This window comes from Microtus oregoni, unplaced genomic scaffold, assembly GCF_018167655.1.
Source record: "Microtus oregoni isolate MIOR12 unplaced genomic scaffold, Mior012 000000F_ref0000247, whole genome shotgun sequence".
Classification (NCBI taxonomy): domain Eukaryota; kingdom Metazoa; phylum Chordata; class Mammalia; order Rodentia; family Cricetidae; genus Microtus; species Microtus oregoni.
In genome coordinates, this window is record NW_024543059.1 from 14,993,378 (window position 1) to 15,007,932 (window position 14,555).

Genomic DNA, 14,555 nt, shown 5'->3' on the forward strand with positions numbered 1-14,555 from the left:
CCTACAAGTTGCTCTTCACTTCCAACACACAGACACACATCATCATCATCATAATAATAACTCTAACTTGTTTTTATTTTGAAAAAGTTCCAACTCACACAGGACAGAGTGTGGACCCCCTCCCACACCCCTCACCGCTGCTGTATCATCCAAGTGCCTGCAGTGGGAAAGAATTCTAAGAGGAAGTCTGCAGTTTGGGATCTAGAGCAGGGCTCCGACCTGATTAGCTGGCTAAGCAGGGCTCTTTGTTTAATTTCAGTTTCCTTATCAGTATAAAGAAAAGCTGTTCACCTGGTCACAAGTCACCATCTGCTGCAGGCTTGTAGGTCCGGTCAAGTTCTCAGGCTCTGCTGAGATCTGTGGTCTTAGGTGATTATGTATTTGTTTTTCTCTCAGAGTCTTGTAGCCTGGGCTGGTCTTGCCTCCGGACGCTCCCATGTTATCCGGGGCTAGGATTATAAGTATTTGTTACTATACAGCTTGGGTGGTCAATTTTTAATTGAGAATAAAAAGAATGCTTTGTTTTATTTTCTATAGTGTTTTTTTTTCATGAAAAGCAGGCTATTTTAAAATATTTATTTATTATGTATACAATATTCTGCCTGTGTGTATGCCTGTAGGCCAGAAGAGGGCACCAGAAGAGGGCACCACAGATGGTTGTAAGCCAACATGTAGTTGCCGGGAATTGAACTCAGGACCTTTGGAAGAGCAGGCAATGCTCTTAACCACTGAGCCATCTCTCCAGCCCTATCTATTTTATTTTATTTTTCATTTTTGTTGTCTTGAGACAGAGTCTCACATGGTCTTGCCTGGTGTCAAACTTGTTATATGGCTGAGGGTGGCCTTGGACTCTGAATCCTTCTGCTTTCTTCAGAGTGCTGGGACTACGGGCTTATGATAGCAGACCTGAGAAGATTGTTTGGACTGGAGAGATAGCTTAGTGGTTAAGAGCACTGGCTGTTCTAGCAGAAGACCTGGGCTCGGTGCCAAGCACCCACGTGATGGCTCACAACCACCTGTAACTACAGTTCCAGGGCCTCCAATACCCTCTTCTAGCCTCTTCATGGATATGGGAATGTGTGTGTGTGTTTGTGTGTATTGAACCTATATAGATGCAAACATCAACACATACATATAAAAAACAAATCTGGCGTGGACCGCATGGCGACCGTTGCTGCTTGACAAAGCTCCAGCATTTCAACATTGTGATCACACTTCTCCAGGACCTTTTTGCTTTCATTTCTAATCATCCTCACTATTAATGCCTTTCCCTTTGGGAAATTCTGTGCGGGCTTTGGTAAAGAATAAAAATGTGTACAATGACTGCCTCTCTAAACAAAATAATTCTTTGGGGAAAAAAATCCCCACCACTGTGGACCCAGGAATTCCCCTGTGCCCTCTTAATTACACCAAGAACAGGAAGGTTATATTTACTAGATCCACCTGGCCCCAAGAATAAGATGCCCACAATCCAGAACCTGAGGCCATTAAGGGCAAGAGTTCAGGTAATTTGTGTAGAGAAAACAGAATGTTACGGTACACACACACACACACACACACACACACGAACATCAGGATTTTCCCTTTTGGGAGCGTTATGAGGGGACCAGGCTCCTAAAGTAAGACTAAGAACTATATCATAGGGTCTGCTCTCTAGTGTTGTAGGAAAGTATTTATTTATTTATTTATTTATTTATTTATTTTTGGTTTCTTGAGACAGGTTTTCTCTGTGTAACAACTTTAGCTATCCTGGAACTAGCTCTTATAGGCCTCGAACTCACAGAGGTCTGCCTGCCTCTGCCTCCTGAGTGCTGGAATTAAAGGCGTGGGCCACCACCACCTTATTTTAAAGTGTGTTACTTTTGTTTATGCTGCATAACTCTGAGAAGCTGTGCTATTGTGTCTAAAACACCTGATGGTCTAATAAAGAGCTGAATGGCCAATAGCGAGGCAGGAGCAAGAAGGAGAAATCTGGGAAGAAAGAGGAGTGACTGGGAAGGAAGCAGGTAGAACAAGGAGAGGAGGAGGTCAGGGGCCAGCCACCCAGCTACACAGCCAGCCAAGGAGTGAGAAGTGAAAGTTATACAGAAATTGAGAAAGGTAAAGCCCAGAGGCAAAAGGTCGTCAGGGACAATTTAAATAAAGAAAAGCTGGCCAGAAACAAGCCAAGCTAAGGCCCGGCATTTATAAGTAATAAGTCTCCGTGTGTATTTATTTAGGAACTGGGTGTTGGGCCCCCCAAAAGATCAAAGATCAAAAAAAGCCAAGAGAATAAAAAGAGTAAAAGAAAACCCAACAACATTTTAGCATTCCAACACGGGGCTAGAGTGAAAGAAAACCCCCAAACCCCCAGAAGTCAGGCATTTGGATAAGGGTCTCCATTCCCTTGGGGGCTTGAGGGAAGTTTCTGCTTCATAAAGAAGTCATTCTTATCTCCAGCAAGAGGAATTTGTGGCCCTTCATCAACACGTGACTGTGCCTATTGTCAGGGTCAATGCTAGATTCCTTAACTCCTGGTCTCAAGCCGTGTACACCCCAGCTCGCATGCCCCTAGTATCCTGCTATGTACAAACTATACGATGTAAAAAGTGTAGTCTTTTGGCAATTAAAGGTTGCTGGCAGCCATCCTGATTGCCTCAGATGTGTCCACCTCCTCCTCCCTCCTCTGCTCCACACTTCCTCTTAGAGACCTGATAGAACCTGAAGTCCCCACCCTCCACACTCCACACATCCTCTTAGGGACCTCTGTGTCCCTGTCTGAGTCTATCCGTTCCCCCCCACCACCACCTACCCCCTCCAGGTCTTCAGCAGAGCCCTTTTTAAAAGGAAGTATTTCATCTCAGGGCTGGAGAGATGGTTCAAGTTAGGAGCACTTGCTGCTTTTCCAGAGGACCTGAGTTTAGGAGCCCAGCACCTATGTCATGTGACTCACATCTGCCCGTCACTCCAGCTTTCTCAAGTTACCCCCAAGACGACACCCACAAATAAGCAGGAAGCAGTCTTGAGAATCCGCCACCCCAATCCTTTAACCTGTTGTACCTAACCTCCCACTCATAACCCCTTTGTACATGAGAAAATTGTATGTCTATAGATATAGACATACAAATCAAACATTTATCGATAATAAATTACAAATGTATTTTAAAAATTTGTGGCATACATATTTTACCACTTATTAAAGACGAGAGAAAATTTACATACCAATGAGAAGGCTGTGCCTGCTGATTTTTACATAAAAATCAAATCAAATCTGGGCTGAACGGTGCTGCAGGCCGGAGAGCATCGTCAACACTTTTCAGAGTTGATTGACATTTTGATTTTATGATTGCCAAGGCTGAGAAAGCTGCTTCGCATAACTATGCAGTACAAAATGGCAGAGGTTTGTTTAAGGCCATTTCGAAAATTGTCGGCAACCTTGTGCTAATCCCAAGCCAAGATTCAGCGAATGACTTTTTATGAAACTCAAGTCAACTACTCAAACAGTACTTTTTATTGTCTTACACGTATATGCGTGATTCATGTGTGTGGTTTTGCATGCGTGTGCACACACACGGGGAGACCAGTGCTTGCGGTCAGGTGTTTTCCTTGGTCTCTCTCCACCTTACATATGAATGCAGTCTCTCACTTGACCCTTGACCCCAGAGTCCTAAGATTTGACCAGTCCAGCTGGCCAGCTTGAAGGATCTTGTCTCCAACTACTGAGAGCAGGACTATGGGCAGGTATGGTGGCATTTATGGAGGTGTAGGGCTCTGAATTCTGGTCCTCAGGCTGGCACAACAACCACATCCTCGGCCCCTCAGACAACAATCTTTTACAGGTTTATTTTATTGTTCATGTTGTGAACGCATGTGGATGTGTGGGCACAGAGAGCAGAAGACAGTGTTAGCTCCTGAGTCGGCAGAATTACAGGCAGCTGGGAGCCACCCACTGTGGTGCTGAGATCTGGTTCCAAGTCCTCCGGAAGAGCAGTGAGCGCTCTTAACTGCTAAGCCACCTCTAGCCCTCAGAAAGCAGCTTTTAAAACCAAGCATTCTCCACAATACAATCCAAAACTAAGCTAATTTTAAACCTACATGGTGAGAAATGACAACAGAAAAACATTATCCTTTTGTTGTTGTTGGGTCAGAGTCTCACCATGCAGTCTGGCTGGCCTGGAACTCACTATGGAGAGTGGCTGGCCTGGAACTCACTATGGAGGTCCACCTGTCTCTGCTTTCCTAGGACTGGGATTAAAGGCGTGCGTCACCACCATGCCTGGTCTTGTCTTTGTTTTTCTGTAACTAAGCTATTGCTCCTGTCTGAGCAGAGAGCTTTGTACGCACGATAAAGCCACTAGCCGGGCTGTTTCTGGCAGCTAACTGCGGTAAGCATTGTGTGCTATGGCAGCATGCAAAGAGCAAAGTGTGCCGTGTGTTCTGAATAGAGGCTGCAGTGAGGTTGCATGAGTGCGGCCAGAAATGTCTTGGGTTCAGTATTTGTCTGACTTTGGATTGATTTGCGGCTGTATATCCAGAAACCTTTTTAACAAGTTTTTCATAACCACCACATGTAAAAGGACCCCATAAGGAGTGTAGGGATTAAACCCAGCGCCTCCTGCACACACCACTGAACTACGCGCTTTACTCTGTTTTGGGTTTTTTCATCCTTTTTTGAGACAGGATTTCATGTAGTCCAAGCTGGCCTCAAACTCACTCTTAAACTGAGGATGACTTTGAACTTCTAATGCTCCTGCTTCTGATTCTGAGTGCTATGGTTACAGGTGTGCTCCAGCAGGCCTGGCGTGTGTGGTACTGAGGATCGAACACAGGGCTTTGTGGCTCCTAGGCAAGTCCCTACCAGCTGAGCTATAGCTCCAGTCCCCCCTTTGTGGGTCTGAGAGTGTCCAGGCTCACTGGTCCTCTTGCCTCTCTGTCTTTGGAGCCCTGGGATTACAAGCGTGCACTGCCACGCCCTGCCGTCTGGAGATATTCTCAACGGTTGTGACTAGGATGTACTACTATTGTGGTTGTCTGTGTGGAGAGGCCAGCAAGGCTGCTAAATACCCTACCATTGCAGACCCGAGGCAGCTGAGAGGGGAGAAGGGTGTGGAGTCTGTCCGAGGAAGCTAGCGGAGCTCCTGAGATGGCCAGAACTTGTTTGTGGTATAAGAGCCTCCTCTCCTGGGAGTAGGGGAGTGGGAGGGCCTTGGGTACCTGAGCAAATGGATGACTGCAATTATCCTAGCACCAGAGAAGCACACGACAAGGCCGCTGAGGTAGAGACAGAGAGCACTGAGGCTGCCACCCTTGAGACCCCGATGAAAACAGATCACAGAAATGATTCGGGGATAGCTGGACCCTCTGTCCAGAATCTTCCTCCGTAGGCCTCTCTCTTCCAGCAGGCGTCCACCTGGCTCAGCAGCAGATCTCTCTGGGCTCAGTTTATTTTTCTCTCACAAACACGTGGTTCAGACAGCAGGCCTGCAGGCCTCTTAACCTCGTACAAGTTTTTTCTTTCTTTCTTTCTTTTTTTTTTTTTTTACCTAAATGGCAAGGCACTATTTTAGTGACTGGTTTACAGAGGGAAAAACACTGTCTGTTCTTATGATTCATTTGGTGGGTTCTAGTGATGCCGTATTGATTCATGCAGCTCACCCAGCATCTGGTACGAATTAAATGGGACTTTCTCTTGGTGACAGTGAAACGGAAGATTAAACAAACTGAGCAGGAAAAAGAAGCCTGAGGCCACTCGGGCGGGCGTTTGAGTAATCCTGGGGACTCAAGTCTGCTGGGTCAGCTGTGGTCTGGCCTCTGAGCATGCGCGCTTGCCGTGTCTGGCTGCAGGGTGGTGCTCTGACTGTGGTCACCATCCCTCACTCTCACAGCCTACTCCCTGCAGGTTAAACAGGTTAAACAGCGTCCCACCATGTCGTAGTGTCCTCTGGAGATGTTATCCCAATTATTCAGCGGGGGAAATGGGCCAGACAGCCTTGAGGCCATCGTCACCTAAGAGCTAGATTGTCCCCTGTTTGTTCCAGGAAGCTGTCCCCAGAATCCCAGAGGACAGTCAGCCGTTTTTAATGAGGGAGGGTTTTGTCATCTGAGGGGGCATTGGGAAATGTCTGGGACGTATTTTGGTTGTCACAGTGGGGAGGGGCAGCTGGTATCCCACACTGGGGGGAGGGAAGGGTTGCTGCTGCTTGCACTGCTCGTGGCTCACATGTCGGCAGAGCCGGGGACTGAGAAACCAGGGTCTAACCCAAACTGACCCCTGTGCCCAAGTGACACCTGGTCCCCAGGCCACCAACTGACTTAAGGTATCTAGAGATGGTGAAGACGTGAAAAAGCAAGAGACGCTTCTGGTTCAGAAGAATATGTGGGGCTGACAAAAGGGCTCAGTTGGGAAGGCACTTGTTTGCTCAATGCGACAACCTGAATTTGACCCCTGGGACTCACATGGCAGGAGGAGAGAACTGATTCCTTCAGGTTGTCCTCTGGCCCTCCCTTCGCATGTGAGACACAGCACAGGCACGCGCGCACACACACACAACACACACACACACAGACACACACGTCAGGGTAAATAAATGACACACACACACGTCAGGGTAAATAAACAGCTGGGAGCAGCTTGTTAGAAAACAGAGGCTCCCATGGAGATCAGCCATTTTTATGTTCTATCTTAGTACTTTCTCTAAGGGCTAAACTCCTAGCATGTAGCAGCCTCAAGGCAGGAAGGGACGATATGATTAACTTCCTAAATTACAGCCCTGTGTACCATCCAGTACCACTCAAACTCCCAGAGATTCACCTGCCTCTGCCTCCTTAGTGCTGGGATTAAAGGCGTGTGCCACCACCGCCCGGCTTTTTTTTTTTTTTTTTTTTGATTTTCAAGATAGGGTTTCTCCATAGCTTTTAGGTTCCTGTCCTGGAACTAGCTCTTGTAGACCAGGCTGGCCTCGAACTCACAGAGATCCGCCTGCCTTTGCCTCTCGAGTGCTGGGATTAAAGGCGTGTGCCACCACCGCCCAGCTGGCTAGTTTTTATATGCAGTGTTTAGAGACTAAATCCAGGCCCTCACACATGCTAGGCAAGTGCTCTATCAACTAGGCTGCATTTCCAGTCCTCTGAACTGACTTAAGGAGGCCTTCATAACTGTGCCAAGCTTGTGGGATGCAGTTTTCATGACCTAAAGTATAGTTGGCAATACTGGCAGTATAGGTCCCAGGCTCGGGGATAATAAGAACCCTTATTTCCTGGAATTCTCCAAAATGGAGCTAGTTGCTGGCCATTTTAAGAATGTACAATATGAGACCTCTCACATCAGAAGCCTCGTAAGTAGTCTGAGGCTGAAGTAGTCTGAGGCATAAGAAGTTGCCAAAGCCTCTTCAGTTTCTAAAGGTACTGATGGCATTGCCTGTCACCGCTGCGTGTGTTCAACACAGGGTCTCACGTATCCCAGACTGGCATCAAACTGGCTGTGTAGCTAAGGATAAACTTGAACTTTTAATCCTCCTGCCTCCACCTTCCAAGTACTGGGATTGCAGCTGTGTCTCACCAGGCCCGGCTTGTTGGTTTGTAAAGGAATTAAGAGACAGGACCCAAAAAGGAACCCAGAATGGTGGATGCAGAAATATATTGTGTGTACACTAACAAAGCTGATGAGATAACATACCACACTGCCTGGGAAAGGTGTATTGTGTCCCTGGAGAGATGGGAGCAAAGTGTTGAAAAATAGACACTGAACATGGCACAAGAGGCCAAGTGCTAACAGGGGTGCGGTGTGCTTGCCACCGACAGAATAGTCAATATTCGGGGTAGTGGGTGGGAGACATGCTAATGAATGGAAGCGGACCACCAATACTGTAGTTTTTCCACAAAGAGATTCTTGCTCTGGACTGAGTGTTCATCTCCCCACTCCATCCCTGCCAAAACCAAAACCAAACAAACAAAGCCCACCTGTGTTGAAGACCTTACCTCTATTGTGACTGTATTTGGAGATTTTATATGTTTTGGGAGTTTAGGGAGAAGACTAGATTACATGAGGATGAAGGTGGGACCCCAACTGATAGGATTATAGTCCTCTCAGGGGAGATATCTGTTTCTAGGAACACACAAAGAATTTGAATTTCCTATGCACTGTATTGCAATGCGTTGGAGAACCTGTGCCCTTATGGGAAACGCCTGAATACTAGGGACGGAACCCAAGGCCTTGCTCGTGATAGGCCAGTGCTATATCACTGAGCTACAACCCCAGTTCGGCATTGGCTAGCTTTAGGGCAAAGGAAACAAATACAGAATTTAGGCAAGCCTAACATTTTTTGCTTGATGTTTTGTTTTATTTTCGAGACAGCATTTCTCTGTAGCTTTGGAGCCTGTCCTAGAACTAGCTCTTGTAGAGTAGGCTGGCCTCAAACTCACAGAGATCTGCCTGCCTCTGCCTCCGGAGTGCTGGGATTAAAGGCGTGTGCCACCACCGCCTGGCAAGCCTAACATTTTTAAAGAGAAAGTTGAGGCTAAGGATGGTGCTCAGCTGGTAAAGTGCTTGCTGGTGTGCCCTAAACCCTGGGTTTGGTCCCCAGCACCATATAAACCAATTATGGAGGCTCATGTCTGTAATCTCAGTAGAGTGAGAGGTAAAGGCAGAAGATTCAGAAGATCGAGGTCATCCTTGGCTACATAGTAAGTTTGGGGCCATCCTGCACTACATGAAATCCTGGAAAGAGCTGGGTATGGTGTCTCATGCCTGAAACCCCACACTTAGGAAGTTTGGTTTTTTTTGTTTTTTGTTGTTTTTTTTTTTGAGACAAGGTTTCACGTAGCCCAAGCTAGTCTCAAACTCTCTATATATAACTGAGAGTGACCTTGAACTTCTTTTGCTCCTGTGTCCACGACTCAGGTGCAGGGATTATAGGAGCAGACTGCCACACCTGGTTTTGTGTGTGTGTGTGTGTGTGTGTGTGTGTGTGTGTGTTATGACATAGACAGCCTGAAGGCTCCCTCGGGATTCAGTTATCCCTCATACCCTCCTGAAAAAGTCATTATGCTGTGTGTGTTGTGGGGGAGGCTTCAACACATAAACCCTGGGCCATAACATCCCCAAAACACGGGCAGGCTTTGTCTAAGCAGTCGAAAGCCAGGTCAGAACCAAAGATTGGCTTTTCTCTCATACAAGAGGAAGTTTACAGCAGACCATCTTAAATTTTACTAAGCATGCTGGGTCTTCTTTCCTGATGACATTTGTGTATTCATTAATTTATTTACCTATTTACTTATAGACAAGAGGTCATGTATCCCAGGCTAGTCTTAAAGTCACTGTGTAGATGAGAATGACCTTGAACTTTTGCTGGGGCGAGAGGCTTTTGCTACCACGCTTAGTTAGTGCAACACTGGAGATTTAACCCTTGGCCTTGTGGACCCTAGGCAAGCAGTCTAATAACTGAATTCCATCCCCACCCTCGCGGTGGTCTTTGAATCAGAATGCTGGCCATAGAGACTTAAAGACTGAGTGCTGGCTGCTGTCCCAGAGAACCCCAGTTTGGTTCCCAGCACCACCGTCAGGCAGCTTATGGTCAACTGTAACTCTAACTCCAGGGTATCCGACACCCTCTCTGGCTTCTGTGGACACCTACACATGTGGCGTACATTTATATGGTGCATGCTCATATAAACATTCACGTGTGTGCAGGCGCGCGCACACACAAATAAAAATAAATCTTAAAAAAAAAAACCAGAATACTTATTCTCTCAGTGTCTGCTGTACCTCCAGGCCACTTTACAGATTTTGAATTTACCAGTCCAGTAATCGTATGACCTAGCTCCCCCTCACCCTGCCCGTGGCCCCAGAACTGTCATGTCTTGACTGCCAACAGCCTCTATCCTCTGTTTGTGAGCCTCCACAACGTTGCTCCCATCACCCATGTATTCCTCTTATCCTTGTAGATTTGTTGCAGCTAGAACATCCTTTACCTATAGCGAGGCAGGGCTCGGAAGGAATGAGCTCAGATGTGCGTATTTAATCTGCAAGTTGGCCAGGACTCCGGTACTCCCTGCTTCTTAAAAATGATTTAGATAGCATTTCCTGGAAACTGTGTTCTTATCTAATATGTTAGTGGCCTTCTGTTGGCCTTCTCCTCATTAAGGGGCCTCAAAAAAGATTTCTCAATCTTCCTTTCTTCTGTGTCCTTAAGGGCCACGAGGCTTCTAAAATAAATTACAATTATGCTTGTCCCCAGCTCTTTGGGTGTACACGATGTCTCAAGGGTGGCAGCCTCAGTGCTCTCTGTCTCTACCTCAGCGGCCTTGTCGTGTGCTTCTCTGGTGCTAGGATAATTGCAGTCATCCATTTGCTCAGGTACCCAAGGCCCTCCCACTCCCCTACTCCCAGGAGAGGAGGCTCTTATACCACAAACAAGTTCTGGCCATCTCAGGAGCTCCGCTAGCTTCCTCGGACAGACTCCACACCCTTCTCCCCTCTCAGCTGCCTCGGGTCTGCAATGGTAGGGTATTTAGCAGCCTTGCTGGCCTCTCCACACAGACAACCACAATAGTAGTACATCCTAGTCACAACCGTTGAGAATATCTCCAGACGGCAGGGCGTGGCAGTGCACGCTTGTAATCCCAGGGCTCCAAAGACAGAGAGGCAAGAGGACCAGTGAGCCTGGACACTCTCAGACCCACAAAGGGGGGACTGGAGCTATAGCTCAGCTGGTAGGGACTTGCCTAGGAGCCACAAAGCCCTGTGTTCGATCCTCAGTACCACACACGCCAGGCCTGCTGGAGCACACCTGTAACCATAGCACTCAGAATCAGAAGCAGGAGCATTAGAAGTTCAAAGTCATCCTCAGTTTAAGAGTGAGTTTGAGGCCAGCTTGGACTACATGAAATCCTGTCTCAAAAAAGGATGAAAAAACCCAAAACAGAGTAAAGCGCGTAGTTCAGTGGTGTGTGCAGGAGGCGCTGGGTTTAATCCCTACACTCCTTATGGGGTCCTTTTACATGTGGTGGTTATGAAAAACTTGTTAAAAAGGTTTCTGGATATACAGCCGCAAATCAATCCAAAGTCAGACAAATACTGAACCCAAGACATTTCTGGCCGCACTCATGCAACCTCACTGCAGCCTCTATTCAGAACACACGGCACACTTTGCTCTTTGCATGCTGCCATAGCACACAATGCTTACCGCAGTTAGCTGCCAGAAACAGCCCGGCTAGTGGCTTTATCGTGCGTACAAAGCTCTCTGCTCAGACAGGAGCAATAGCTTAGTTACAGAAAAACAAAGACAAGACCAGGCATGGTGGTGACGCACGCCTTTAATCCCAGTCCTAGGAAAGCAGAGACAGGTGGACCTCCATAGTGAGTTCCAGGCCAGCCACTCTCCATAGTGAGTTCCAGGCCAGCCAGACTGCATGGTGAGACTCTGACCCAACAACAACAAAAGGATAATGTTTTTCTGTTGTCATTTCTCACCATGTAGGTTTAAAATTAGCTTAGTTTTGGATTGTATTGTGGAGAATGCTTGGTTTTAAAAGCTGCTTTCTGAGGGCTAGAGGTGGCTTAGCAGTTAAGAGCGCTCACTGCTCTTCCGGAGGACTTGGAACCAGATCTCAGCACCACAGTGGGTGGCTCCCAGCTGCCTGTAATTCTGCCGACTCAGGAGCTAACACTGTCTTCTGCTCTCTGTGCCCACACATCCACATGCGTTCACAACATGAACAATAAAATAAACCTGTAAAAGATTGTTGTCTGAGGGGCCGAGGATGTGGTTGTTGTGCCAGCCTGAGGACCAGAATTCAGAGCCCTACACCTCCATAAATGCCACCATACCTGCCCATAGTCCTGCTCTCAGTAGTTGGAGACAAGATCCTTCAAGCTGGCCAGCTGGACTGGTCAAATCTTAGGACTCTGGGGTCAAGGGTCAAGTGAGAGACTGCATTCATATGTAAGGTGGAGAGAGACCAAGGAAAACACCTGACCGCAAGCACTGGTCTCCCCGTGTGTGTGCACACGCATGCAAAACCACACACATGAATCACGCATATACGTGTAAGACAATAAAAAGTACTGTTTGAGTAGTTGACTTGAGTTTCATAAAAAGTCATTCGCTGAATCTTGGCTTGGGATTAGCACAAGGTTGCCGACAATTTTCGAAATGGCCTTAAACAAACCTCTGCCATTTTGTACTGCATAGTTATGCGAAGCAGCTTTCTCAGCCTTGGCAATCATAAAATCAAAATGTCAATCAACTCTGAAAAGTGTTGACGATGCTCTCCGGCCTGCAGCACCGTTCAGCCCAGATTTGATTTGATTTTTATGTAAAAATCAGCAGGCACAGCCTTCTCATTGGTATGTAAATTTTCTCTCGTCTTTAATAAGTGGTAAAATATGTATGCCACAAATTTTTAAAATACATTTGTAATTTATTATCGATAAATGTTTGATTTGTATGTCTATATCTATAGACATACAATTTTCTCATGTACAAAGGGGTTATGAGTGGGAGGTTAGGTACAACAGGTTAAAGGATTGGGGTGGCGGATTCTCAAGACTGCTTCCTGCTTATTTGTGGGTGTCGTCTTGGGGGTAACTTGAGAAAGCTGGAGTGACGGGCAGATGTGAGTCACATGACATAGGTGCTGGGCTCCTAAACTCAGGTCCTCTGGAAAAGCAGCAAGTGCTCCTAACTTGAACCATCTCTCCAGCCCTGAGATGAAATACTTCCTTTTAAAAAGGGCTCTGCTGAAGACCTGGAGGGGGTAGGTGGTGGTGGGGGGGAACGGATAGACTCAGACAGGGACACAGAGGTCCCTAAGAGGATGTGTGGAGTGTGGAGGGTGGGGACTTCAGGTTCTATCAGGTCTCTAAGAGGAAGTGTGGAGCAGAGGAGGGAGGAGGAGGTGGACACATCTGAGGCAATCAGGATGGCTGCCAGCAACCTTTAATTGCCAAAAGACTACACTTTTTACATCGTATAGTTTGTACATAGCAGGATACTAGGGGCATGCGAGCTGGGGTGTACACGGCTTGAGACCAGGAGTTAAGGAATCTAGCATTGACCCTGACAATAGGCACAGTCACGTGTTGATGAAGGGCCACAAATTCCTCTTGCTGGAGATAAGAATGACTTCTTTATGAAGCAGAAACTTCCCTCAAGCCCCCAAGGGAATGGAGACCCTTATCCAAATGCCTGACTTCTGGGGGTTTGGGGGTTTTCTTTCACTCTAGCCCCGTGTTGGAATGCTAAAATGTTGTTGGGTTTTCTTTTACTCTTTTTATTCTCTTGGCTTTTTTTGATCTTTGATCTTTTGGGGGGCCCAACACCCAGTTCCTAAATAAATACACACGGAGACTTATTACTTATAAATGCCGGGCCTTAGCTTGGCTTGTTTCTGGCCAGCTTTTCTTTATTTAAATTGTCCCTGACGACCTTTTGCCTCTGGGCTTTACCTTTCTCAATTTCTGTATAACTTTCACTTCTCACTCCTTGGCTGGCTGTGTAGCTGGGTGGCTGGCCCCTGACCTCCTCCTCTCCTTGTTCTACCTGCTTCCTTCCCAGTCACTCCTCTTTCTTCCCAGATTTCTCCTTCTTGCTCCTGCCTCGCTATTGGCCATTCAGCTCTTTATTAGACCATCAGGTGTTTTAGACACAATAGCACAGCTTCTCAGAGTTATGCAGCATAAACAAAAGTAACACACTTTAAAATAAGGTGGTGGTGGCCCACGCCTTTAATTCCAGCACTCAGGAGGCAGAGGCAGGCAGACCTCTGTGAGTTCGAGGCCTATAAGAGCTAGTTCCAGGATAGCTAAAGTTGTTACACAGAGAAAACCTGTCTCAAGAAACCAAAAATAAATAAATAAATAAATAAATAAATAAATACTTTCCTACAACACTAGAGAGCAGACCCTATGATATAGTTCTTAGTCTTACTTTAGGAGCCTGGTCCCCTCATAACGCTCCCAAAAGGGAAAATCCTGATGTTCGTGTGTGTGTGTGTGTGTGTGTGTGTGTACCGTAACATTCTGTTTTCTCTACACAAATTACCTGAACTCTTGCCCTTAATGGCCTCAGGTTCTGGATTGTGGGCATCTTATTCTTGGGGCCAGGTGGATCTAGTAAATATAACCTTCCTGTTCTTGGTGTAATTAAGAGGGCACAGGGGAATTCCTGGGTCCACAGTGGTGGGGATTTTTTTCCCCAAAGAATTATTTTGTTTAGAGAGGCAGTCATTGTACACATTTTTATTCTTTACCAAAGCCCGCACAGAATTTCCCAAAGGGAAAGGCATTAATAGTGAGGATGATTAGAAATGAAAGCAAAAAGGTCCTGGAGAAGTGTGATCACAATGTTGAAATGCTGGAGCTTTGTCAAGCAGCAACGGTCGCCATGCGGTCCACGCCAGATTTGTTTTTTATATGTATGTGTTGATGTTTGCATCTATATAGGTTCAATACACACAAACACACACACACATTCCCATATCCATGAAGAGGCTAGAAGAGGGTATTGGAGGCCCTGGAACTGTAGTTACAGGTGGTTGTGAGCCATCACGTGGGTGCTTGGCACCGAGCCCAGGTC